General features: G+C 38.4%; 1 protein-coding gene and 1 long non-coding RNA gene across 2 annotated transcripts in view; one reads left to right on the top strand and one right to left on the bottom strand.

Moving 5' to 3' along the window:
- The window catches only part of LOC134873874 (uncharacterized), an 80,664-nt gene that overhangs the window by 10,256 nt on the left and 45,762 nt on the right, over positions 1 to 24,646 (top strand). The window lies entirely within an intron of this gene.
- Positions 20,378 to 24,646, bottom strand: part of LOC134873937 (leucine-rich repeat transmembrane neuronal protein 4) — a 40,881-nt gene continuing 36,612 nt past the window's right edge. The window contains exon 3 of the mRNA XM_063897856.1: positions 20,378 to 20,595. The gene's annotated coding sequence lies outside the window, so the exon portion shown is untranslated. The remainder of the gene's footprint in view (positions 20,596 to 24,646) is intronic.

The following is a 24,646-nucleotide window of genomic DNA, read 5'->3' as shown; positions in this document are numbered from 1 at the left end:
CAATCTATTATTAAACATATGATTTTTCAAAATGCGTCATTGCATTCATGAGTTATTTGTATGTAATGTTTTGTTAAAAAACGATCATCACATTATGTATGTAGCTGTTGTATGTAGTATGATTGACGGGTACACATTTGCATTTTATTCAGAAAGCCCTATTTGCTTGTCTATGTCAGTAAAATGGGTTAGAGTGCTTATTCATCTGGATTTGTTTTTCAAAAAAGCTAAGCAATTTTAAATGTAATGCTTCAGCTATTTTTTGTCCGCAGTACATTCTTTACATAGAACAATGCCACATAATCCTTGAGCGAATACGCAAGTCGAAGAATATCTAGAGGGATCTAGCATATACCTTTTATGTTAAAATTAAGCACTGTTGTCATCTCTCAAGCAACACAGGGCTGTGCATGACTGAGTGCCGTGCAGGGAGTACCAAAGGAGACAGGAATCTGCATTTTATCCCTAGGCTGCCTACTGTGAACACAGGCTCAGAGACTCAAACAGGGTGAGACCCAAGGAGCAACAAGGGTGAAAATATATTGCAGGCGGAAAATATGACATGATAGATGCTCAACGAACAGAATGAGGTGCAAATCGAGAAAAACAACTTGTAAGTGCTCGTCTCTAAATAGACTGCAGGGCTCGTTTTCTCTTTTCTGTTTCGTTTCTGTGAAAAGTTTGTACTGTTTCATCTCAGCAGACACAAATCCTGGATGACACGGCAAATCAATCCATCAGTGATTAGCACCAGTGACGCAAAGAGATGGCAATTTGTTCTTTGACTTTAGGCCCGACCACCTACACAAAAACCTTGCAAGGCTCCTCTCTCTCTCTATTTCTTGTCTGGTGCTTCTAAGAGCCCACTGAGAGCTCCCCAAGCACTACTTCATCTAGTAGGATGTCAAACATAATGTTGACAGTTAATGTGGTCATTTGGTGCATGGCTGGCAGTGATGGCTTTTCAATTAATACAGCCCAAATGGCAGAAATGCTCAATTAGCTTTAATGTATTCTGCTCTCTGATGAATGCTGTGTAAGTGGATGAGGAAGAAGTAATTTATCTGCAGCGTTTTACCTATAATGACTTAACCTAAAATGGAATGTTCAGCAGTGCTGGCGGACCAACTTTTTTTCATTTTGTGTCAACCTTAGACTCGGACATGATACAGACTGTTGTTCCTCTGGGAGGTGAAAATGGAGAACAGGAAGCTAGACAGAAAGACAAGTTGGCAAAGCTGGAGAGTGAAAAGTGAAACTCCAGTCACAGCACAAAACACTTATTACACGGGCACAAATAAACCAACAAGTATTTTTGAACTAATCTCCCGGTTTGCTTTGGGTAATCCTTTAAGTTGAGTGCTTATGAATCCACGTCTTAATGGAAAACAACAAAAGGAATAAACCAGTAAGGTATTTCAATAAATCCAAACGTATACATAATGATTGGTAATGCATTGAAGAGAAGTGACACAGCAGTGTCTATAGCAGTGATTATGCATGTACTATAACGGAGTGTCATGGAAAAAATGATGGCAAAATGAAATCTAAACATCAAAGGAACCGACTTTGCAAAAACAAGAGGAGGAAATGTAGAATTACAAGTAAATAACAACACTGACAGCCTTCAGAAGCCATGTGAGACTGGGGGCCCCGAGAGTGTTGTCTACAGATGGATGACACATGTTACTTGTGTGGAATTGATTGCTCACTTTCTGTTGTTTTTCTTCATTGTTTTCCTCTTCATGTGTGGTGGTGTAAATAGCAAAAATCGTAAAAATGAAAATGTCACTGTCCAAAGTAGTTTTTCCCTCTCTGAATCTGTAATCATAGCTGAAACATAGCAACCAGTAAGTGTGGGGTCTATAAAACTCGATCTGGGTAATCCTCAAACTGCCTCTGAGACCAGTCTTCAAGTCTGTCAATCTGAGATGGATTACACAGTGTTAACAGGATTGCTTTGGAAACTAGATCTTCATTTTAGTCCCGATAAACAGGACGGCTATATTTCAGCTTCAAGGCGATGCACCCTCCCCCCACTAAAGTGTCGTCGAAATTGAGTCCCTCCTCAGAAGGAAAATGATTCAATAAAATCAGAGAGACTCTCCTTTAGCATTAGTTCCAGATGTTTGGCCTCAGACGTTTGGATTCACACTGACAGACCGGGTGCGGGTGAGTGTCTGCACGCTTGCATTTGTGTGCCAGTCTGTTAGATTTATCCGCGGTGCTCTTGAGCGAAAGCTAACAGCAGGTGTGAGATTATGGTTCGCTCTCATTTTGAGGTGAGCAGATGTGCTGCTATTAAATCCTTACCGAATACAAAAGCTGCTCTTTTGTATCATTCTTATCATCCCTCTAATCACGTATAGGACTGGAGCATGAGATGAGGCAGCTGGGATGGCAGCTTTGTTTTGTAAAGGCAGATCTTAAACCGTATTACTCACATATATGATGGCATTTAAGGACATCCTTATGAAGGACTTTGATTAACAGTTCACTATCACTAAGCATGCAGTCTTCTGTGTTTTTTGTGCTAAGCATTATTATGTCACTGGTGGACAATCTATAGGGAGAGCTGCAAGAATGGCACCCTGTCTTTTAGCTAACAAAATACCTTAAGTAACATGGTTGAAATGTGAATTTGCTTACTATCTTTACTAACATTTCAACAAACAATATTTAATAAAAAGCCAGAGCTAGTGTTGGGGAACATTTGAGTAATATACTGAATATCTTTGTAATGGGACACACACAATTTTCTATACTATATTATGAATGTAGTTTTAAAAGTTATTATCACTAAGCAGTCTTCTTTGTTTTTGCGCATACATTGCTAAGTGCTTAGCATTGCTACTGTATGTCCCCGAGGACACCACATTAAGATGGAAACGGCAAGTACTACATCCTGTCTCTAAGCTAGGTAACTCATGTTGAAACATTTTTACAAATAAAGAAGGTTTTAGCTTCAATATACTTAATAATTCTTAATCCTTAAGACCTAAAAGGTTAAATGATTTTACAAATACACCTTTTTTATTACTCACCTTGATATTAAGATGGAAACATAACATAGTGACATGGAATCTCCATAGATGTATTTATTTCTAATTGTTACTACTTCATTGTCAGGATTTCATTCCATACATTTTGTCACTTTCATTCATCCTGACACATTCATACATTTAACAAAAAGTATTTATTATTATTATTATACTCATACGGCCAACATGGCAGCAAACATTATCTAGTATAAAAGTAGAGCTAGTCTGCGGAAACATTTGAATGTATTCCTTTAACATTGTATTTCTCAAATATCCTTTACGCTCAAACTTCAGAGAATGCAGAAACATTTCAAGGAATATCAACAAGCGCGTATGACGGTTTTTAGAGGGATTATGTCACCAGCAATATTTAATAACATGATTCAAGTGGAGCTGTGAATCATTATTCTTGCAGTGTATGACTCTTCACTTCCTGCTGTTATGAATGCATTTCATTTGTCATAGGTTTCCCAGCAGTAAAAAGACTGATTGGTGCTTCATCTCAAACAGATTTCCTCTCTGCCACTCAGGCACTGAGCAGCTCGCACAGGTCTGGGCTCAATGTTCTGGTCATTAGTTCAAGACCATTGACTTGATAATCTCACCTGGGAAGGACAGGTAATGGTTCCTATCGGCGCAATTATGGCTGCTCACACAAACAGCTATTCGTACTTGTCATGTACATATCTGCTCAATTTCTCTGACCTCGGGAGCTAAGTGGTGGAGCTTGACATCTGGCGCAGACCTGGGGGCACAGTCACAAAACACTTTCAGGTTACTCCCAGTATTTTAGAAAACCCTCTCCACATACTGTAGCTCCAGTCATGCACATTTTAAACAGCACTTGTAGGTTAAATAACATCCTGTTTTTATTCTATTACAACTGACTATCATGCTGAGGGCAGCATGATATTTCTTTTAACAGCTTCATCATATTCCGCTGCGATCCTTGTTTTACCTTTCCGGTAATTGTTGTGTAAGGCATTTTACATAATTGTGCATCATTTTATAAATCATGCCTTTTCCCTTAGTGTTCATCTGCTGTTATTTGTTGTCTCTGTGACTTTTAGCAGTAAGATTGCTTTAAACAGAGCTCATTGACATTAAAAAAACTCTTTTGGCACCAATTTTCTCAGCGTCATTAACTACGTCATTGCTTTCACATAACTAAAATGTGACAGATCAATTTTGCCTGGTAGCTCCATAATAAATACCAACATGCATCTTTTTTGGTTAATTACATGATATTATTCCGAGCATATTTTCCAAATGTATAAGGTGTTTGTGGTTGTTTGTGTAGTGATAAGCCTCTCTGCTCACATAAAACAGCAGCATCCCATCAAACCCTGTGAATTCAGTCATAAAACATCACTGATTCTATCAAAAGCCACCAGAGAACTTACAGTAAAGTGTTTTGTCCCAGGATGACGATCAGGAGAGAATAATATAGAACTGATCTCTTACTGGAAGAATGTAACAAAATACCAACATTTTAACATGTCTTCATACATCATATATTAAAACAATTGCCTATTAACAGAAAGGATCTCATATGTCAATGTTTGCAATTATCACACAGAAGAGATGACTTCCTCCCTCCAAGTTACCACATCTGGTCTCGCTATACACTATTCTTTTTTGTTATTATTTCTTTGTTTTTCCCCCCCAAAATACAATTACAAAGACATCCAGGATAGTATTGTGACATTTCACAGGTAAGTGTTGGTCTTTTTCTCAACCCACCAAAGGTCACATCTAGTGATAAAGGTATCAGCACAGCGTAAGGCATTTTTCTTGTCTGAAATACATCAAAACAAAGGGGAAAAGCCTCGAGAAAAGGAAACTTTCTTGCACTCGAGACTGAAACAATAACAAAAAAAACCTTCCATTTCCACTTGAGACAGTTTAAGTGCTCTGGATGTTAAATTACACACTAAAACACTGAACCTTTGAACCTTTGAAACTAATATCAGCCCACCAGTTAAGTAGATTAAATGTATTATTGCCTTAAAATGCTTTAATTTCACATTTTCTGCAGGAGAGTAATCCAAAGATTACAGTTTTTAGGAAACAAAAAGGGTAACATGATTAGGCTTTTAAGCAATTAAACCAGTGACACTGTAAAACTAACCCCTCTCTCCTCATAGTGGGGGTGCTGTATGCTTTTCCAACATAACTGAACCTTTAGAGTTGGAAAATTGACTCCTGCTCACTTCAGTGCCCTACATTTCTCGCCTTTCAAATGGAATGTTTCGGATTTGATTGATTTCCAACTTGATCTATCTTTCCACCTGTACTCAACCACCTCCATCAACTTGGCAGAAATGCAACTAGAGAGCTATTGATTTTCGTAGCCCTGAAATCACTTAGAGGAGGATATACGCTTTGCTCTCCCTGTACCAAAAATATTTTATATCTCTCCAAAAGAGTTTCCTATATTCTCAATTTGACAAACCCATTTAATTCAGGGGAACATTACTGTGGGGGGAAATTGAACATGGACTCGCTGCGCCCAGTTGAATGAAACCTTAAGAAATAGACAGTGTGTGGAAATATTCCGCAGCCCCTGTGATCAGCGACACTTTTAGCATATAGCAGGTATTGTAGGTTTCAGAGGGTATTAATAAAAGAACAAAAAAATAGAGGGTGGCTTGGTTCACAAAGGAAGATTGCTGCTTTCATAAATTCAATTTTAGAAAAACAGTGGAGAAAACCTCCCTGGTGTTAATAGTACAAGCCTAAAATGTTCAATAACGCACAGTATCTATTATAATGAGGAAGATTACATCGCAGTGTTTGGACAGCAGGGTTTATAATCAAAATACTACTTCAACAAAGATTTTAGGATCCATGTTTGAGTCCAAAAACAGTCAAATAGCCACATATTTTCCAGTTTCTTAGACGCTGAGGCACTGAAATTGAAAAAATAGCCTCGCTCCAACATGTCATCCACAGCTCTGCTCTTTGTGTCAAAGTCACCTTTCGTGTCACAGCTTCATGGAAAGCTGCCCAACGTTGAGCTGCCAGGTATTAGGCATTTTTAATCTCACTTAATCTCCCACGAGTTTCAACCAACCTTCCCCTTTGAAAAAGTTAAAACTTTATGATTTGTGATACTTGTTCACGATTCTCATCTTCCCTTCTTTAATTTTCCTTCCCTTAAGGTGACCTGAAGTGTGCATTTTCCTTTTCTATTTATCGACATGCTGCAACATGGCCTACATGGAAATCACTTTCTTAATTATTGAATCTCATGTAACACTTTGGTCTCGCTAAAGGAAAATTCAAATGAATAAGCAGTAAATTAGATTGAAAATAATCCCATCTTCAACAGAAATAATCGCATCTTTTTTCATCACTGGGTGTTTTGTGTGATGCCCCATGACCGAAATATCACCCTAAGACTTGAAGACATAACTGTAGTAGCAGTAGCCAAACTCTGCACATACACAGCACGATTCAAGCTGATTGAATCTCACAGAGCTGCATTTAGTCGACACTAGAATGATCCTGTTATCCCCTGCACTAAACAGCGTCATATATTCAAGGCCATGTACAGCACACATACGATATAAAGAGAGAAGACACGCACAACCACCCACAGATCCAAGGGTTCCTTAAACAACCGGAGACGTTGGTCTGTGAAGCCTGTAAATCAAATCATTTGTTCATTTTCGTTCCAAATGATATTACTTCAAAGGGGATATATAATTAAGTAAATGGATTCTAACATAAATGAAATTGTTCAACAAAAACAGACTTGCTTGAGTGCAGAGAGTGCACAGCAATGCTGATCCACCATTTATTCCTCTAGTGCCCCCCATCTGTTTTCCTTATCTGTCTCTGCTTTGTCTTTACCTTTTACCCCTGTAACACCAAAGGCCGCACAAGCCCGTGTGGCAGCGGTAGAGATTAATGTAGACCGCTCATAGGTCAACTCAGTCTCAGATGCAATTGTGAAAGTGGAAAAGATGCTTGGAAGGAAGCACAGTTTGATGCCGTTTTTTATACGAGTGAAAAATGTCACAGAAAATGTGACACATCCGACACAGGTTATAGCGGTGGGGAAGGCTTTGCATAGTAACACGATATAGCCTCTGGGTATTTCAAAATTTGTGTGCACCAACTTCAAAAGTGATGCGTATATGGGGGATAAAGTCACCACAGGAAGCACAAATTGATTTTTTCCCCTCATATTTATGCTGAAATTAGCTGAAGCATTTACAATGTCATAGCCGGTAAACAAAAATAGATTTTTATGGTTCTTGTTTTGTTTGTGCTGTATAATGTGGAGGAAATTGGTGCAATGTTCCTCTGCTCTCAAGTACGAAGAGCTATTTGAATTCCTGCTGTGCATAATTATGATGGATGTGAATAGGTCTGGGTGGCATTGGAGGTGGTGTGTGTGTGTGTGTGTGTGTGTGTGTGTGTGTGTGTGTGTGTGTGTGTGTGTGTGTGTGTGTGTGTGTGTGTGTGTGTGTGTGTGTGTGTGTGTGTGTGTGTGTGTGTGTGTGTGTGTGTGTGTGTGTGTGTGTGTGTGTGTGTGTGTGTGTGTGTGTGTGTGTGTGTGTGTGTGTGTGTGTGTGTGTTGTAGATGTCCACAGAGCCTGGTAGCTGATGAGCTGTTCAGGGCACACAGACAAACAAGGCAGAGTTTGTGGGTGATCTCTGGAGCTGACAGGTGTGAGAGGTTCTGTGATTTTTTTTGTGCAGCAGCGTTTTTAATAGATTCAAGATAATAGAAAATGTCAGCAGAGGAGAGGATTGACAATTTAGATCTTCTTTCTTTGACAGTGTACAATGCATTTTTCTTCATTCGTGCCTCTTAGCAGTGTGGGCATGCACAGCTGCGACTTTATTATGTGTTTGCGTTGTGCATGACGCCATCCTTGTAAGATATTGATGTGTGTGACTAAAAAGGGAACAAACGTTGTTTTTGAGTGAACATGTTGAAGGTGCTTGAATAAAGTATTACAATTTGAATTAATATCTTGAAAATGTCTCTTTTTAGTGCTACATTTCAATTTAAACAGCCATTTTCTGGTACACAGTGTCAGACAAAACCAAACAGTATGAGAGGAGCACATTGTTTTAACAGCCACCTGAGCAAACATCAAAGCATTTCACAGTTATTGGGTTTGGTATGGACACAGAGTGGTAATCCTTCAGATTTAGCTTCATCTTTGATGCTGACTCCTGTGGCGTTTATGCATTGCACATCCAAAGATCTCTTGTCGAGTTTAGTTTTCTGGAGATGTCGCTCTTTGATTCCTCCGTTCAGCCAAGATGAACGCTGCTGCTTATGCCAACTTTCCCGGTCTTCAATTCACTCACCAAAATGTTTTATTAATACGTCATTTCTTGCTAAATGACGCCTTATCAATTCATTATTAACTGCATGTACAGATGCAGAAAAACAAATTGTCCCTGATCATTGTATTTTAATCTTTCAATAACATTAGAAAACAAGTGCTGAGCCAAACCGTAGTTTAAAAATGAATGCTTCATCTCACTTAATCCCTCGTTAGTGCCTGTTGGTCTCAGGTGTTGTGATGCCAAAAAAACAGAAACCCAGTCCCAAGCTGTCCCCAAAATCTACACCACTTTATATCTACCCCTGTGCTGTGTTCACACTGCAGCAGAATAATTCATTAAGTTTACAGGAGGCCTATTTTTCCAAGTGTGCTGTTGATTGACATTATTCTCCCACTGTGCAATGCACAAAGACAGTTGTGGAGCTTCCCACAGACTGTGAAAAATAAAAAGGAAATTGAGGATGATTGTGAAACAGCTTTGTGAATGCCCCAGAAATGAAAACATAAATATGAAATCCATGGAAAAATATGTTTATTTGATGCGTGGTAACTTTCTGAAGGTTGATTGACATGCTTCTGTGTCCCTTCCTGTTAGTATGAAACGGTTAAGTGTGTTGATCTATTGTATACTACAGCAAAAACAACATCCAAGGACATTTTATGTACAATAAGTATGTGGGATGGAATTGGGGCACGCTGACAGTATCTCTGCATTTCACATACAGCAGATGTGTCTTTGTCTTCGCACCGTAGAGCAACACCAACATATGTCTCCTCCAAATTCTTCCACCCACATTTAAATAAAGCGCTTTTGGAAAATCACTGCTTGCTTTTCATTCTTTATTTTTCTACGCAGTCATAAAGATGGCTTGGTTGAATGGAGATGATCAATTCATGTGCCTAGTGTTAATTAAATCAAGTATAAAAAGACATATTGAATTATTATTTATTTATTATATGTATTATTTAATGTTGTTTAATTAAGCCTTTATATTACAATTATATATATATGAAAAAAACACCATTGCAAGTAAGGCTTAAAAGTGTCACAAGTTTGTAAATATTGTAGGCTGAATATACCTAACAAGTAAACTTACTCATTAATTACAAATTAAATGAGTTTGTATAAAAAAGTGGTACAGAGGGAAATTTCTATTCTGTTTAAAATAGCACATAAATAGTCAACAATTTCTACCACTAACCTAACATCTAATAATTTGCGGAATCGAGAAAAGTTACCCTTTAGTCTTCTTATAACCCAGTTATTTTTTTTATGGACTGATCCACCGTCCAAACAGACCGGCACACGGAGCTGCATCGACACGCCTTTGAATATTGCGGTTCTCACACTATGATTTTCCTTTTCAAATAAAAAAATCAAAAATGTATTATCATGAACAACAGGATTTGGACTGCTCTATTTGGTGTTATCTTGGAAACTCTTAAAGTCCTGTTTGTTCAGGTGGGTGCAAAAGTTAAAGTCAGTGTTCCTCCGTCAGACTGTGTGTGTGTGTGTGTGTGTGTGTGTGTGTGTGTGTGTGTGTGTGTGTGTGTGTGTGTGTGTGTGTGTGTGTGTGTGTGTGTGTGTGTGTGTGTGTGTGTGTGTGTGTGTGTGTGTGTGTGTGTGTGTGTGTGTGTGTGTGTGTGTGTGTGTGTGTACAAGGCTACTCTAGATGTAATTCATCCCTTTGCAGCACAAATACACCATTCAAGATCTTCCAGCCCTCCTGTAATTTGACATTTGATGTTACTGAGAGGCGAACAGCTTATTAAATCATTGCAGAACACACAGTGCCCCTTGGGTTTACACACCAAAAAACATACTATAACATCTCAAGACTCAAAGCGGCAAATGAGAAAACACTCTCTGTAAGGAAAGCTGATTTCTAACTCCACAGCAAATCATGACACTTGTATTCCTGGGATGGTTTTGAAGAAATATTTACTTATAGCTGTGATATTGGCTAGACTCAACAACAATTATAATTGTAACTATAATTTCCTGCAGCATTTGCTCATTTACAATCTTTTTTATATATTTAAAATAGTCTTTTTAAGGCTTGAGGCTTATTTATAATGGGACAATAGTCATGTTTAAAAGCTTTATTACACTTTCATTATACAAGAGAAGAGTGATGTACATACAGAAAAACATGTTGGTTGCTGAATACAGTTCTCATTCATTTGTATACAAAGGCTTTTATCCTGAACCTTTTTCTATGTAGTCAGTTAGATAATATAAAACACGTGACACTAACAATTAATTCCTGAATGAGTTATGAAATGTGTCATCAGGCTGTTATGAATACAACAACAACTGAAACATGGACCTGCTTTCAGAGGGATAAAAGAATAGAGCTGCACGAAATGATACAGAGAGACAGGAGCGCTGTGCACCCAGCTCAGAGCTATCGGATGGATTTTCCCTCCTGCCAGGTGTTTGTGTTTAACCTAAAAACACTACTCACGAGTGAAACCCTGCCAGTAACAAAGAGTTTTTCATGCTCCTCTTGTTGTCACTCATACAAGCTCCAAACGAAACAGAGCTTTCTTTTACTTAAAGGGGAATACCACCTTAATTGGAATTAAATTATGCTATTTCTTTGGCTGAGGAAAGCTCCGTCAAAATGCGTGAACATAATCTATTCCAAGCCAAAACCTGTAACTGTATAAAAAGTGATTTTAGTCAAAGTGAAGCCACACCTTGGTCTGTGGACTACGGTTTTGAACACCGATTTAGATCGTTGCAATGTTGGATTTTGGATGTTTTGAGTATGGAGTTTAGTACAACCATTTGCTGAAGAAGTCATTCATAGGCTACAAAAATCATGAACCTAAAAACACACTGTGATATTATTTAAGTGCTGACATGGAAACACGAATACCCCCCAGACCCGTGCAACGCCTTGGCAGCGCCTTGCCGGTCATAAAGTACTCCCACCCTAAATATATGCGTTAGCGTCTATTTTACTCTAAGTGAGACTAACATTTACAAAATGAATGTCAAATGTATTCAAGAGGGCTTTGAACTAGTGGACAATAGCAGAAATGTTAGGAAGTTGTAAACCGAGATAAAAAAAAAGGTGAGAATTGGGGTCATTTTTCCATCAATTTTTACACAATCTGACTTACTTGTTGCCCCCTGCTGGCATTTAGAAATCAAGTTCAGACACTTGAACTGGCAGAGCATTGGCTTCTTTTTCCAGCACTGAAGGTTGTCACCTGATGATATTACAAGTTTGAGTGTTACCACACCATTTTGGAGGGATTTGAGCTATTGGATAACTTTTATTTCTTTAACTGTCTCAGACCTAAAGATTGACATGTAGGTTCAGTATTCTGATTCATTCCTGATTAAGTATCCGAGCTCACTGATTAAACATGATGCAAAGCGATCCTTCCAGTATCCTTTCTTGAAGTTCTTGATTAGATCTGCCTTGATAGATTTCCAGCCATGTGGAAAAATAGGGGAAAAATGCTGGATTTTCCGCAAGTCATGAATTGACTTCTGCCAGGGAGATGTAAATCAGCATAGCAAGTAAAATTGATGGAGCATCTTCTGGTTTATTCCCGGCCCCGGAGTTCACCTAATGCCCCGCCTGTTGCTTGCCGACACTAAAAGATGGATTACAGACAAAAACAAGGGGAGTGAAACAAAGAAATCTGCCATAAACGCTATAAATCACATTGGTCCTATCCTCCTTTTTTTGTGACTCTTGGTTTGTTCTTTTAACTGTAAATATGGACACAGCTAAATACAAGGCCTGCATCTGTTTAGCTCCCCATTGACAGTGCTTATGTTTAGTTAATTGAGCTCACATCCCAGGATACATGACGAGAGGCTGTAACATTAGCCGTTTCCTGCATGCAGACTCATTGGGATGCAAGGGGCAGTGCTGGCAGAGTAAACTGCGCCTTGGCAGAGATGCTGAGCAGTGGTGGTGGTGCTGCTGCTGCAGGGACATGACAGCTACAGTCTTCCAAGCCATAAATCCCCCCACACTCCGCAGGGCACACAGCCGCACCTGTGTATTAAGTTGAAAGACAGCTAAATTCAATCTGCCCCGTCGTGCCATGTCAGTGGGTGAACTCGGTCGGGTGTACGACATTTGTGCTGTTTCATCAACAGCACATTATTTATTATAGGTGGCTTCTTTTTCTTTTTTCTTCAGAATCTCAGGAGAGGGAGGGGGGGTTTAGAGTCACTAAGTCTCCACAGAGTGTGAACCCAATTATGCCACCTCCTTCACGAGTCTCACTCCTAATCAAAGCGTCTTGCTCAAAGCCACATCCCAGGCTTTCCTAACTATGTCGGTCACAGATACAAGCATGTAATATCCTGCAAAGACTGTCAGGCATGTTTCTCTTTTCTTTTTTCCTCCAAAATAAACAATCACTGACTAATTTATAGGGTGTACTCGATTGTTCACACAACTGTTGATCCCAACCACTTGCTGCCGCAGATGAGGACAGGAGGTAAACAGCTTCATTCAGCATCTTGCTCCTCCCGTCTTGTTTCCCCAGCTCAGTGTGATATGACTTTGATTGTCTACTTGCAATTTACCCAGCAACTGCCAGCTCTCTGTCTTCTCCACATCTCATACAGACCTTTTCTTAGATCTCAATGGATTGCCTAGCAACCTTTTTCCTCAGTACAAACACCAATCTGTGCTCCCAGCAGCTCATGAAGACCCATGCATTTATTATGCAAGGGCGGATTACCAGACATGTAGCACCTTACGAAACAATCTGGTTAAAGTAATCTTCGAAGACATATGCCGCATTAATCAACACATTAAATGTTGATATTTTTAGAGAATGACGTTATTTTTGCTTCATTTTAGGCCATTAAGCTGTATGCAACATGTTTCCTCCTTGTGTTATAGCTTTGAAGGAAATAAATGATGTGTGAACATAAACTTCACATCTTGAATATAGTGTTTGTGAGTCTGCATAGAGGCCACTGGGGAAAATATATATTTTGTAGTTCATCCTTAAAGCAAGCCAACCAAATTGCCTGTCATCTAAACTGCAGCTGAATGTGAACTAGATTAACTACATTAAGTGCTGGATGGAGAATTTCCACATTATATAGCACGCTCCACAACCATAATCCGGAAGCGAACAAATGTCTAGTAAAGTGAGTGGCATTCAGTCTTTAATAAAAAACACACAGAACAATACCAGCTTAACTGGCTCTCTATTTATCATAATTGATTTGTGTTTTTAACGCTGAATGCAGCATTGAGAGAAATGGATTCTATTTAAATAGCTGCAATTGACTATGCATTATCCTGGCTTTCAGTCCTCAGCTATCAGAGCAGCGACGGTGGCTGACACAGCTGCGGCTTCAGCCCATGGTTTTTAAACTTCAGTTCATTGTTTATTTTGTGACAGACAGTCGTGAATTCCCTTCCACACTGCAACCAAATATGCTCTCATTTAAGCATTATCCTGCATTAACCCTGTTTTTGTGCATCAACATTTCTTTTCCCTATTGTGTTTTGTTGGAGTCCAATTGTGCACAGTAAATCTGTGGAATCAAGGAAAAGCCTGTGTTGCTTATTGGATTTAGGTTTTAAAACTTCATCCATAATGCTGAAATCCTACTGTGAATTGCTGCTTATGACTTTAAGTTATAAAGATGTAATTTTGATTAAGATTTTCTTTCCGCATTAGCAGAAGACAATGGGTAAGGGACTTATATCTTCTGATTAGCAGCGGTGGAATGTAACTAAGTACATTTACTAAAGTACTGTACTGAAATTTGAGGTACTTTACTTATTTTATAATAATAATAGTAATAATAACGATACATAATATTGATAAAGCGCTTTTCCCACTGCTCAAGGATGCTTTACAAGAGAAAAAGAGAAAGAAAACAACAACAATGCACTTACTTTTTTTCACATTATGCTACCTTACTTTACACCTTTTTAAAAAAAACTATTTGCAGATTCAGATTATTAATACAACATATAAATCAATGAATACATTATGATACAATAGTATAGCTTTAGTTACTTGGCAGTATGTAAGGTTATTTCAATAAATCCTACTTTTACCAGGTGCTACATTGAAGTAATGAAAACAATGATGCATCAGTAATTATAATCCAAAAGCTAATACTTTTGTACTTTTACTGGAGGAATTTTACGTGTATACAGTATTTCTACACTTTTTATTGCTACTTCTGCTTAAGTAAAAGATCTGAGTACTTCTTCCGCCTCTGCTGATTCGAAGACGACCCGCCTAACATCCTGAGCCACAGCCCGTGGGAGTCATAAAACTTTTCACTTCAAAAGGATGCCTGATGAATGCAACTTTATAACGAGACAAACAGAGTTATGAGTCATTGGTAGCTTTAAAAAAGGGTTCACATCTTTGAACCTGAAATGTATTACGAAGGTAGTTGATTGGCTTGTGATTCAAGAGACAGTTTAAAAATAAACAAGCAGCACCAGTGTCACAGAGAGCTTGTGAGATGGTAAGTAATCTCAAAGTGTGGGCATAGCAGCAGTGTACCCCCCCGGGGAAATCAGGAGCTTTCACAGCTGCCCTGCCCGCCAGCAGTGGCAACACAACTCTGAAATGACACGGCTAGCAGACGAAGACAGACAGAAACTTGAGCTTGACCTTCTATCGAAATACTTCAAATACAACATGAACCTGTGGGTGAGACAAAGCCGCGTGTTTCCAGATAAATATTCTGCTGCCTGAAGTGCAGCTGAAAATGAAAGCGTGTATAGCATTCACCCTTAAAGTTTGAAATGAAACGTACATCTGTTTCCTTTTAAATAAAAAGTAAACATTCCCACTTGTTTTTTGTTATGCCATCTGCTCTGCATTCAGACGAGAAATATAGGTTACAAGATGCCAAGAGCAAAAACATCTGGCCCAATTTTATTGGATTTGGGATAGGCAAACAGGAATACAGGGTATTCCAAGTGAAATAGTTGTTTGGAGCTATGGTGTCTCTTTACACTTCTACTAGTTTATTCTGCTTTTATGAGTTTTGTCAAATGTAGAGAGCTCTCTTGATGACATCCTGAATAACATCACTGAAAGAAATCAATGGAACAAAGTGAGGGATGAGACGATTTTAAGCCAACATAATAAAAAACATGTTCCATTGTCTGGCTTTCTTTGACAGCTCCCGAGATGGAGGAAATAGCTTGTCTCTGCTTTCCAAAGTAGTGCCAACAGATTGTCAGAGAGACCAATACGTTGTCCAAATAGATAAAATGCCATGGGAATAACCAACCAAAAAATCTGGTGCTACTACCTTATCACTTTACACATTTTAAATCCCTGTAAAATAGGCCTGTGATGGAAGAGGATATGAAGTACAGTCAGTCAGGAGCACAGAGCTTGTTAATAGACACTGTGCAAGCTTGGACACCAGCCTTAAACAATTCATGTATATGTATATATATATATATATATATATATATATATATATAATATATATATTAGGGCTGTCAATCGATTAAAAAAAATTAACTAATTAATCGCACAAATTTCTCTAATTAATCGCGATTAATCTATCCATAAATTAATTGCATTTTTTCTATTTAAGACTGAAGCTTATAATGAATATTTATTTATGCAGAATCATCAAATTAATGTAGAATAAACACAGAGAAAGTATATATTTAAATTCAAAGACCATTTTAATGGCTTAAAGTGCACACATGCAAAGTGCAAATACAACTTATTTCCTCTACTGTATGTATGAATATATATTATATATATATATTTATACATACATACAGTAGAGGAAATAAGCTGACCCCCTGCCTATTTAGTTAGTTTACCCACTTAAGGGGAATGAACAGTCTGCAATTTGTATGGTAGGTTTATTTTAACAGTGAGAGACAGAATATCCCCCAAAAAATCCAGAAATGTACTTTAAAAAAAGATATACATTGATTTGCATTTAATTGGGGGAAATAAGTATTTGATCCCCTTGTAACCAACAAGAGTTCTGGCTCCCACGGACCGGTTAAATAAGTCCTCTCGCTTTAAGAAATTACTCCTGATGTCAACTCGTTACCTGGATAAAAGACACAATAAATCAGATTACAACCTCTCCACCGACGGCAAGACCAAAGACAGGTCTTGTGGTCATGGTGGAACTAATGTCCAACATCAGGGACACAATTTTAGACCTGCACAAGGCTGGCATAGGCTACAAGACCACCAGCAAGCAGCTGGGACCACAGTCACCAAGAAAACTATTGGTAACACACTGCGCTGTAATGGATTAAAATCCTGCAGCGCCCGCAAGGTCCCCTGCTCAAGAAGGTACATGTACAGGTCATCTGAAGTCTGCCAATGAACCTCTGTATGATTCAGAGAAGGCTTATGAGAAGGTGAAGTGGTCAGATGAGACAAAAATCAAGATCTTTGGCATCAACTCGACATGTCATGTTTGGAGGAAGAGAAATGCTGCCTATGACCCCAAGAACACCATCCCCAGCATCAAGCATGGAGGTGGAAACATGATGCTTTGGGGGGGTTTCTCTGCTAAGGGGACAGGACGACTTCACTGCATCGAGGGGAGGATGGAGGGGGCCATGTATCGTAACATATTTGCTGATAACCTCATTCCCCTAAGGCATGTTTTGCAAGTGGATCAAATACTTATTTCCCCCAATTAAATGCAAATCAATTTTAGATGTTTTTTAATGTACATTTCTGGATTATTTTTGTTATATTCTGTCTCTCACTGTAAATAAACCTACCATAACAATTACAGACTGTTAATTTCTTTGTAAGTGGGTAAACTAACTACATTGGCAGGGGATCAAATACTTATTTCCTCCACTGTGTATATATATATATATTTATATATATATATGTATTACATGTTGACTCATTTCAAGGCTTCAGATTATAGCATTTCTAAATTCACAAAGTTTTTATGACATCCCAAAAATGATTTCGCTTTAACTTTCTTGGTTTCTGTAACTTCTGTTGTGTTTCTATGAGTCACAGAGTCACAGATTCAAGACGTGCTGGAGGTGCTTATTATTTTCCCAGTATATAAAGTTGTAGGGACGTCACTGCTCCAGAAGTGGTTATTGATTGAAGCATCATGAATCATCAGCCTGTTAGTGAAAACATATGTGAACACGTAAGTATGAATGATTCCGTTGCATTTGCCTGCTCCTCCATGTCCTTATTCTCTCGGGCAGCGCTCTTCCCGAACAACCATCTGAACACTTGAAGTGAGTGCACTGTATGCAATCTATCAGTGTCGTTAAACTGTTACGTGTGTGCGGCTGCAGAGCAGTAAATCCTTGAGCAGCGTGAATCTGTCATGTGTCACAACGTGTTGTCATAAGGAGATATATCTTCTGCACTGCCTTACTTTTTTTACAGAGGAAAACACCAGGTGGAGCCTTTACAAAATGTCTGTTATTCAGGAATTATAGAGCACAGTGTGTTATTGATTTGTAATCATGGTGTTTGATTGCTGATTTTTTAGTTTGGAAAGTATTCAGATTACAGCTTTTTTTGCATTACTGGATATGTAGAATTATGAAAGGATAACTTAAATAAATGAAATCTAAAAAAATCTAAAACATAAAAAGCAAATACAATTGGACTCTAACATTTTTTGAGGACAGTTTCATTTGTGTTACATTTCCAAAAGCTTTTAGTTTGATTATCAAATAAAAAGTCACTCAGCAACATTGACAGCTTACTAAATCCTGCCCCTTAGTTACAGTTGCTATGTCTGTTAAGCTCTGTGTTGACGCACAGCACTCTAAAACCAGGGACAATTTACCACTCGAAATTCTTAGTAATTGTATTTGAAAATGCAGTAGTACTCAAAAGAAGCTTCTCATTCCTATCCGGTGATTATTGATTTTCCCAGCTTAAATGGCAACTGTTCCAGGCAGATTGTTTCACCTACAGCTAGCTCAGAAGCCTTCAAATTTGACCTCATGAAGTGATAAAAAAACATTGTGTCCAGCTAAAATGTAACGGTTTCCAACAAATTATTTAAAAAAACATGTTAAAGGGGACATATCGTACTTATTTTTATGTTCATATGGTATATTGGGATTCTGCAACAAAACGTTCACAAGCTTTAATGTTAAAAAAACACTCAGAGGAAAATATGGTGCACCTTTGCAAAGAAAGTTCACTAGCCCCGGTGAAGATACTTAAAAGATGCCGCTATATTTTGATCCTCCTACTTTTGACATATAAGGTAGAAAATCTGATTGCTTTTTGATCCCATGGTTTCTGACAGAGTGCCTCCGAAGGTCTAATTATGTTTTATGTCACAGCTTGTGGGTTGGTAGGCACTCCAGATAACCTCATGTATGTTAAAAAGCACTAGAAAAATGAGTTTTTAAGTGTCCCCTGTCGCCTCTTAATAATGCAATGGCACTAACATGATAACTAATCATGTTTTTTGTGTGTAAATATCCCCAAATCCAACAATTATATAACCCTAAACTCTTAGTATAGGATCCCAATACAGTCGGTTCTGGGGACATAGTGCACAGTGTGCATGTGAGGTTTAAAAAAGGAAGTTTTGTCTTATATAACCAGTAACCCCACAAAATGTAGTTTACTAATTGATGCTCCATCGGAAATAATGCTGTGGATAGCAAGGTATACCTAACAGTCAATTTCTGACAAAGTTTTCAATTATATTACATTTAGCATTTCCCCCCGTTATGTAACAGGCACACGTATTGTGTGCAAAGAACATGTAACTCCTGGGAATTATTCCCCAAGACCTTAATTGGGTATTATTTTGCACACACGTTTTCCTTAGGAAGCAACATAAAAGACCACAAGGTTCAGAGAGTGTAGTATACTGTATTACGTCAGATAACTTTCACATACAGTCACAGGAAGAGGAAAAAGCAAGTGAAAGTTCCCATCAGGGTTTTGATCACTAAGGCAAAAACCAGACACATGATTCTTAATCAGGCTTTCCTTAAGAGCTGTGCTTTCCATTCTTAACCAATTACACAGCTGTTTAAATACAGCAGAGAGTGTGTTGGGTTGACACCACTGATCTTGATGAAAGACACTGTTATTGGTCATTTACCACAGTTTATTTACTATATATTATAATGCAACATTTTGTAAAAAGCACGATCAGATTATTGGTTGTAGAACACATTTCAAAAACCAAAAATAAACATTAACTACAAGAGTGATTTAAATGGATGATGAAAAGTAAATATCCGAACATCCGAGTGCACAGAGGTCTGGTGTTATTTTTCATCAGTTTATTTCTCAGCGCGATTCAATTAACTTGAATGTGATCAACACCCAAAATCATTAGGGAAATCAAAAGTCACCATGTAAATTATACTTACTGCCGGCAAGATGTGTAGGCTGTACATTATGACAATTACTGTCCGTTATTTTCTCTTTTCTCTTGTCTTGTTTAATTTTATTTGGCTGGTTCATTTCTCCAGATGAAAAACGCCACAGGGACTGAATGAGGGAGAGACCTCTGACTGACAGCATGATCAGAAGAAAGCATCAGAAAATCTTTTAGCTTGGCTGATCTTTCATTTGTTCTGCTTCTCAAATGCTTCTCATACTGTTTCTCTGCTCTGTTAATAGCATTTTGGATTTGATAATTTGCCCTGATGCAGCAGAGAGGTGTCCAGATGAGGAGCAGCCGAGGAAACACGTTTAATAAGATTAACAAAATCATTAAATTATTAGCCTTAATACTCCTTGGGAGGCAGAGCAGAACGCGGAAAGTCATGCTGCTGTTCAGCCTCCTTTTCTAATTGAGGACATTGAGGGTCAGGTAGGTCAGAACCTTTACTAATCAATATGGCAGCATCCCTTTATTTCCACTGAGAAATATTTTCATTTTCATTACCCTGGGTCCAGGATGCTCTGCAGTAGATTAATAGTCTCGTTTGCTTCTTTACCAGTCCCCTCCCACACAGCCTGGTGTTTCATGTGTGCACTGATTCTGTGAAGCAGACAGTATTTCGGACACAGAGCCTCACAGTGTGCACAGCTCACTGGCGGAGGGAGCGGGTCTGGGGGCAAGGCAGCACAGGCTCGGAGGGGAGGGGAGGCATTAGGCCGGGGTGGTACTTGGCTGGCCTTGGATCTCCAAACGCCTGAGTTGGGGGCTCCATGCCCATGTTGAGTTGCAGCGACAGGTGGGCATGGCAGTAATCCAGGGCCGACTGCTCGCACCTATACAACGTAAGAGCACTCAGCTGCCGCGGTATCTATGACAAACAGGAAGCAGGAAAAGGAAAGGAGAGAACCACAAGTAAGCTTTCAAAATCATCCCAAAAGCCTTAGTTTCAACATTTTTATCAGCTCTCAGAATATTTGGAACTGGTTTAATTTACTTCATGCAGTTGTGGCTCAGTGCTGTCATTAATACAGCATTGGCGCGCCCCAAGACCTGAAATCTGTGGTGCTCAAACACCCACTTTCGGCGGGAGTGATTTATATGCAAGATGAAAGCCTTAAGCAAGAGTGCACACATATTTTCTGCCCTCTTTTAAATGGAGTCAAGGCTCCATTTAGAAAGAGAGTGCTTATTACATTACAAGCACTTTGCTGATTCAAAGACCCCTCTTGGTTTTACGTGTTAGTGTGGTCTGAATTATGTCAATTAAAAGGAATATAGCTGCATCATGGCCTGTGCAATATTGATATTAATATCCTTCTGTTTGTAGAGGCTTTCAAACAATATATGAATGCACTCATGCTTCTTGAAATTCACAAAGCAACGTTATACAGTGCATACAAACATTCATATATGAGAGATAATGCAGGACACATGCAGGACTTGAGTGCACTATGTAGAGTTCACCTCCACAAGGAGATATACTGTACATTAACACTGCTGTTCAGAAACTTGAATTATCTGTTGTATTAACATTTTTCTTCTTTACACTTTATATTCATATGGAAACATTTTTGTTGGGCTTTATATATTTGTTGGAAGCTGTTTGTATTCAAGCCCTCTGCAATTTTCTCAGTGGCTGTATAGAATAGGTTTAAACTCTGATTTGTCAGTCAATAGTTAAGATGTCATGATACCATACAGTTAGTAGACGATATCAGTTCAAGTAAAATTCCTCTCTTTGTACCTATTTGATAATAATATTTAAAAAAACAATAAATCCTATGTGGAAAGCTTCAACTAACACTGCTTGATTGCGTTTGCATACTGTTATTGTTTGAAGTTAAATCAAACATAATTTCATCTGTAATATCTATTTGATATTGCTGTGTACATTTGAACACATCATGATAACGTTATAGTTTTTTGGTCAGATGGGTTGTACCATTGAACAGCGTTTTGATCTCAATGTACAAAACAAATCCTACATACAAAATAACGTCTGTATTTGTAAAGTAGACTTTCTACAACTTAAAAAGGCCATATTATGCTTTTTTGTTGTTTTCCCTTTTCTTTAGTGTGCTATATATGTTTGTGTGCATGTTAATGGGCTGGATAGGCAATACTTTATCTCCCACACACTCCCCACCCTGCCTCCATTGGACTCCTTGGTTTACTTTGGTAAGATAGGGACATCACTATGTGACACTCGTGCTTCTATTGTTCCAACACATTGTACGTGAATTGCTAAGGGGCGAGACATCTCTAAGCAATTGACTAATCACAACAGAGCCGGCCAGCTAACCAATCAGAGCAGACTAGGCCCTGGTTTCAGACAGGTGAAAAAGGGTGCTGCAACTCAGGCAGTATGAGAAAAATAAAGCACCTTTGAAATATTAAAGCATACAAACAGGAGAGGCACAAAATACAATTATGAAACCTGAAATTTAGCATAATAGGGCCCCTTTAAAAGCATGAAAGACAATTATACAAGAATATATAACAGTACTCAGTGCCAGCTTGAAAATCCGTCATGTGTTTTGGACAGAACTATTGTATAATATGTTGGATTATGTTATTATGCCACAAAAGGATTACACTTAAAAACTGATTTGTTGCAAAAATGGTTGTCAGATTGAATGTTTTCTCTGTTTCTGGTTAGGTAACATCTCACCCTTTGGAACCTTACAATTGAAGTCACCTCTTTCAAAAGGTTATGTTTTCCAGGATCTATTTGCTTTTCACTTTAAGAAAGATGATTAATTGAACACAGGCTGTTGTTTTTTTCAACAGATGAACTTTGCACACTACTTCAGAGACCTTAATAAAAGATTCATATACTAAACAATGCTCAGGATGCAAAATGAGCTTAAAAAGGAAGGGAGGGTCGATCTGAATCCCTGAGTTCTCTGTGCAAATTGTCAGGGGGAAGGATTTATTTTCTCCAATTATTGCAATAGGAAGAGTCCAACATGTACGCGCAGTCCATATTAATTTGGTCGGTTGGCTGGTTGAACCAATAGCCCTCTCTCTGTGTGTACAGAAGTAGTTGGCAGAGCACTTGCAACCTTTGTCTCTTCAACATCTCTTGCATCCTCTATTTAACTTCCACACTGCCAGTTTATCACGGCTGAAAGCCAAAGGTGCCATAAAATAAACCGAGCTGCAGTTACTGAGACAATAAAAGCATGTTTTGCCTTCCCTCCACAGATCATTCAATACATAAATAAATACACCTTTAAAAAAGGCGAGGTGCTGTTATTAAATAGGTCTCCTCACTGCATGAAAAGTCCAGAAAGGATAAATAAACTTAAAATAGAAAGAGTATAACCTCTTAAATAGTTATGAGGAAACATTGAGCCTTTGTTTTGGACTAAAATAGGATGTTGTTCTTCGAAGGATTTGTGTGGTTCAAAATCATCGAAAGAGAGTGTGAAATAGTTTAACAGCAATGAAAAGCTTTTCATAGTGACTGCCAGTTGTGTCAGGTTATTTCTGCTGATGGCCAAAAACACCATTTATGTGCTCTATATCGTTAGCCTCATAGCATTATTAAGTCATAGTTTAAGGTAATTCAGTTTGTCAATTTCTGACCACAAATGAGTCGCTGCTCTGGAGGCTTTAACTCCCATTTCTTTTTCAATCTGTCGCCCGGTGTCCATGTCACTTCCTGACTGGTTTTCTTTCTCTCTTGAATCAAAGAGAAGAGCTTATGCTTCACTTATGGTCAGAAGAGCCATGTTTTACAAGAGATGAATTGGGCAGATAGTGATTTTGGAACGTAACAAGCAGGCTGATGGCATAGGCAATAATGCACGGGGAATCAGCAGTGTAAGAGGAGCAGATTTAGGCAGATATCTCATTTGGCCAAAATATGACTTGAATATGCTATGAGGCTACCAATGCCTTTAAACCGGCTCAAAGAAGGTGCCACAACAAGACCCTTGTTTCTTTATCAATGTCAAGTCTGTGGCTAATGCATTTATGTTAAAGCTTTCATCTGTGTCTGCAATTTGTGTTTTAAATTGGACCATTTTAGACTCAAAAGAAGGGACATTACTTTATATACTGTATGTTCCATACATTAACTTTAACAAGGACTAATAATGGATCACAGTTTCTAAATGTACCAATGTCCACCTCATTTTTCTGCTGGCCCAGGAGGTAAATTGTGATGCAACTAGTGTGGTAATGCCTCTGCTTAGACATAATGCTGTAACGCAGTGACATCTCTAAGGAAAAAGTGAATGCACTGAAAGCTAATTTTCATAAGCGCATTTATGCACATTTTTAGAAATTGAAAAAGCACACCAATATTCAGAGATACACTCATACACGCAAATGAACACATAATATCCCCCCGAGCAAGTTTGGTTTAAAAACAACCTCACTGCATCATGACCTTTTTCAGTTTGTTTCTATTGCCTCCTCCTCAAACACTTTAGTCAGCTGCTGCCTTTCCCACCACTTTGCCTAAACTGTCCCCTATTGTATAGCTTACATAAAGTGCACTCTTAGCCTGCAGTTCACAACATTTTGTATCACTATTATGGAGCTGCTTACCATGGAAAAACCTATCATTTCCATTGCATTGGGTCTATCATCTTTTAGTAAGGTCCTCCTCAAAATGTTTTCATTGATATCAGGGGGATACATGCAACTTTTTCTCTGAAACTATCGTAAAGTAGAACAGAAACATTTAAGCCCATATGACTTGCTCCAGATTAGTTCTCTCAAGCATTTCACAAATATGATTTGAAGAGAGACAGAAACATCACTTAATGTGTAACTCTTTAACACACGTCATAGAGACTGAGTTTCTGTGAGTGAAGCATCGGGATGTGAAACAGCAAGTGAGGGAAACTGGGATTTCACACTTACAGTACAAGTTGTTCTAATGGCATTCGTTTTATGTCATCTCC

Source organism: Eleginops maclovinus, chromosome 12 (assembly GCF_036324505.1).
Source record: "Eleginops maclovinus isolate JMC-PN-2008 ecotype Puerto Natales chromosome 12, JC_Emac_rtc_rv5, whole genome shotgun sequence".
Taxonomy (NCBI): Eukaryota; Metazoa; Chordata; class Actinopteri; order Perciformes; family Eleginopidae; genus Eleginops; species Eleginops maclovinus.
Note: the sequence above shows the minus strand (reverse complement) of the source record. Positions and strands in the feature narration are given on the sequence as shown.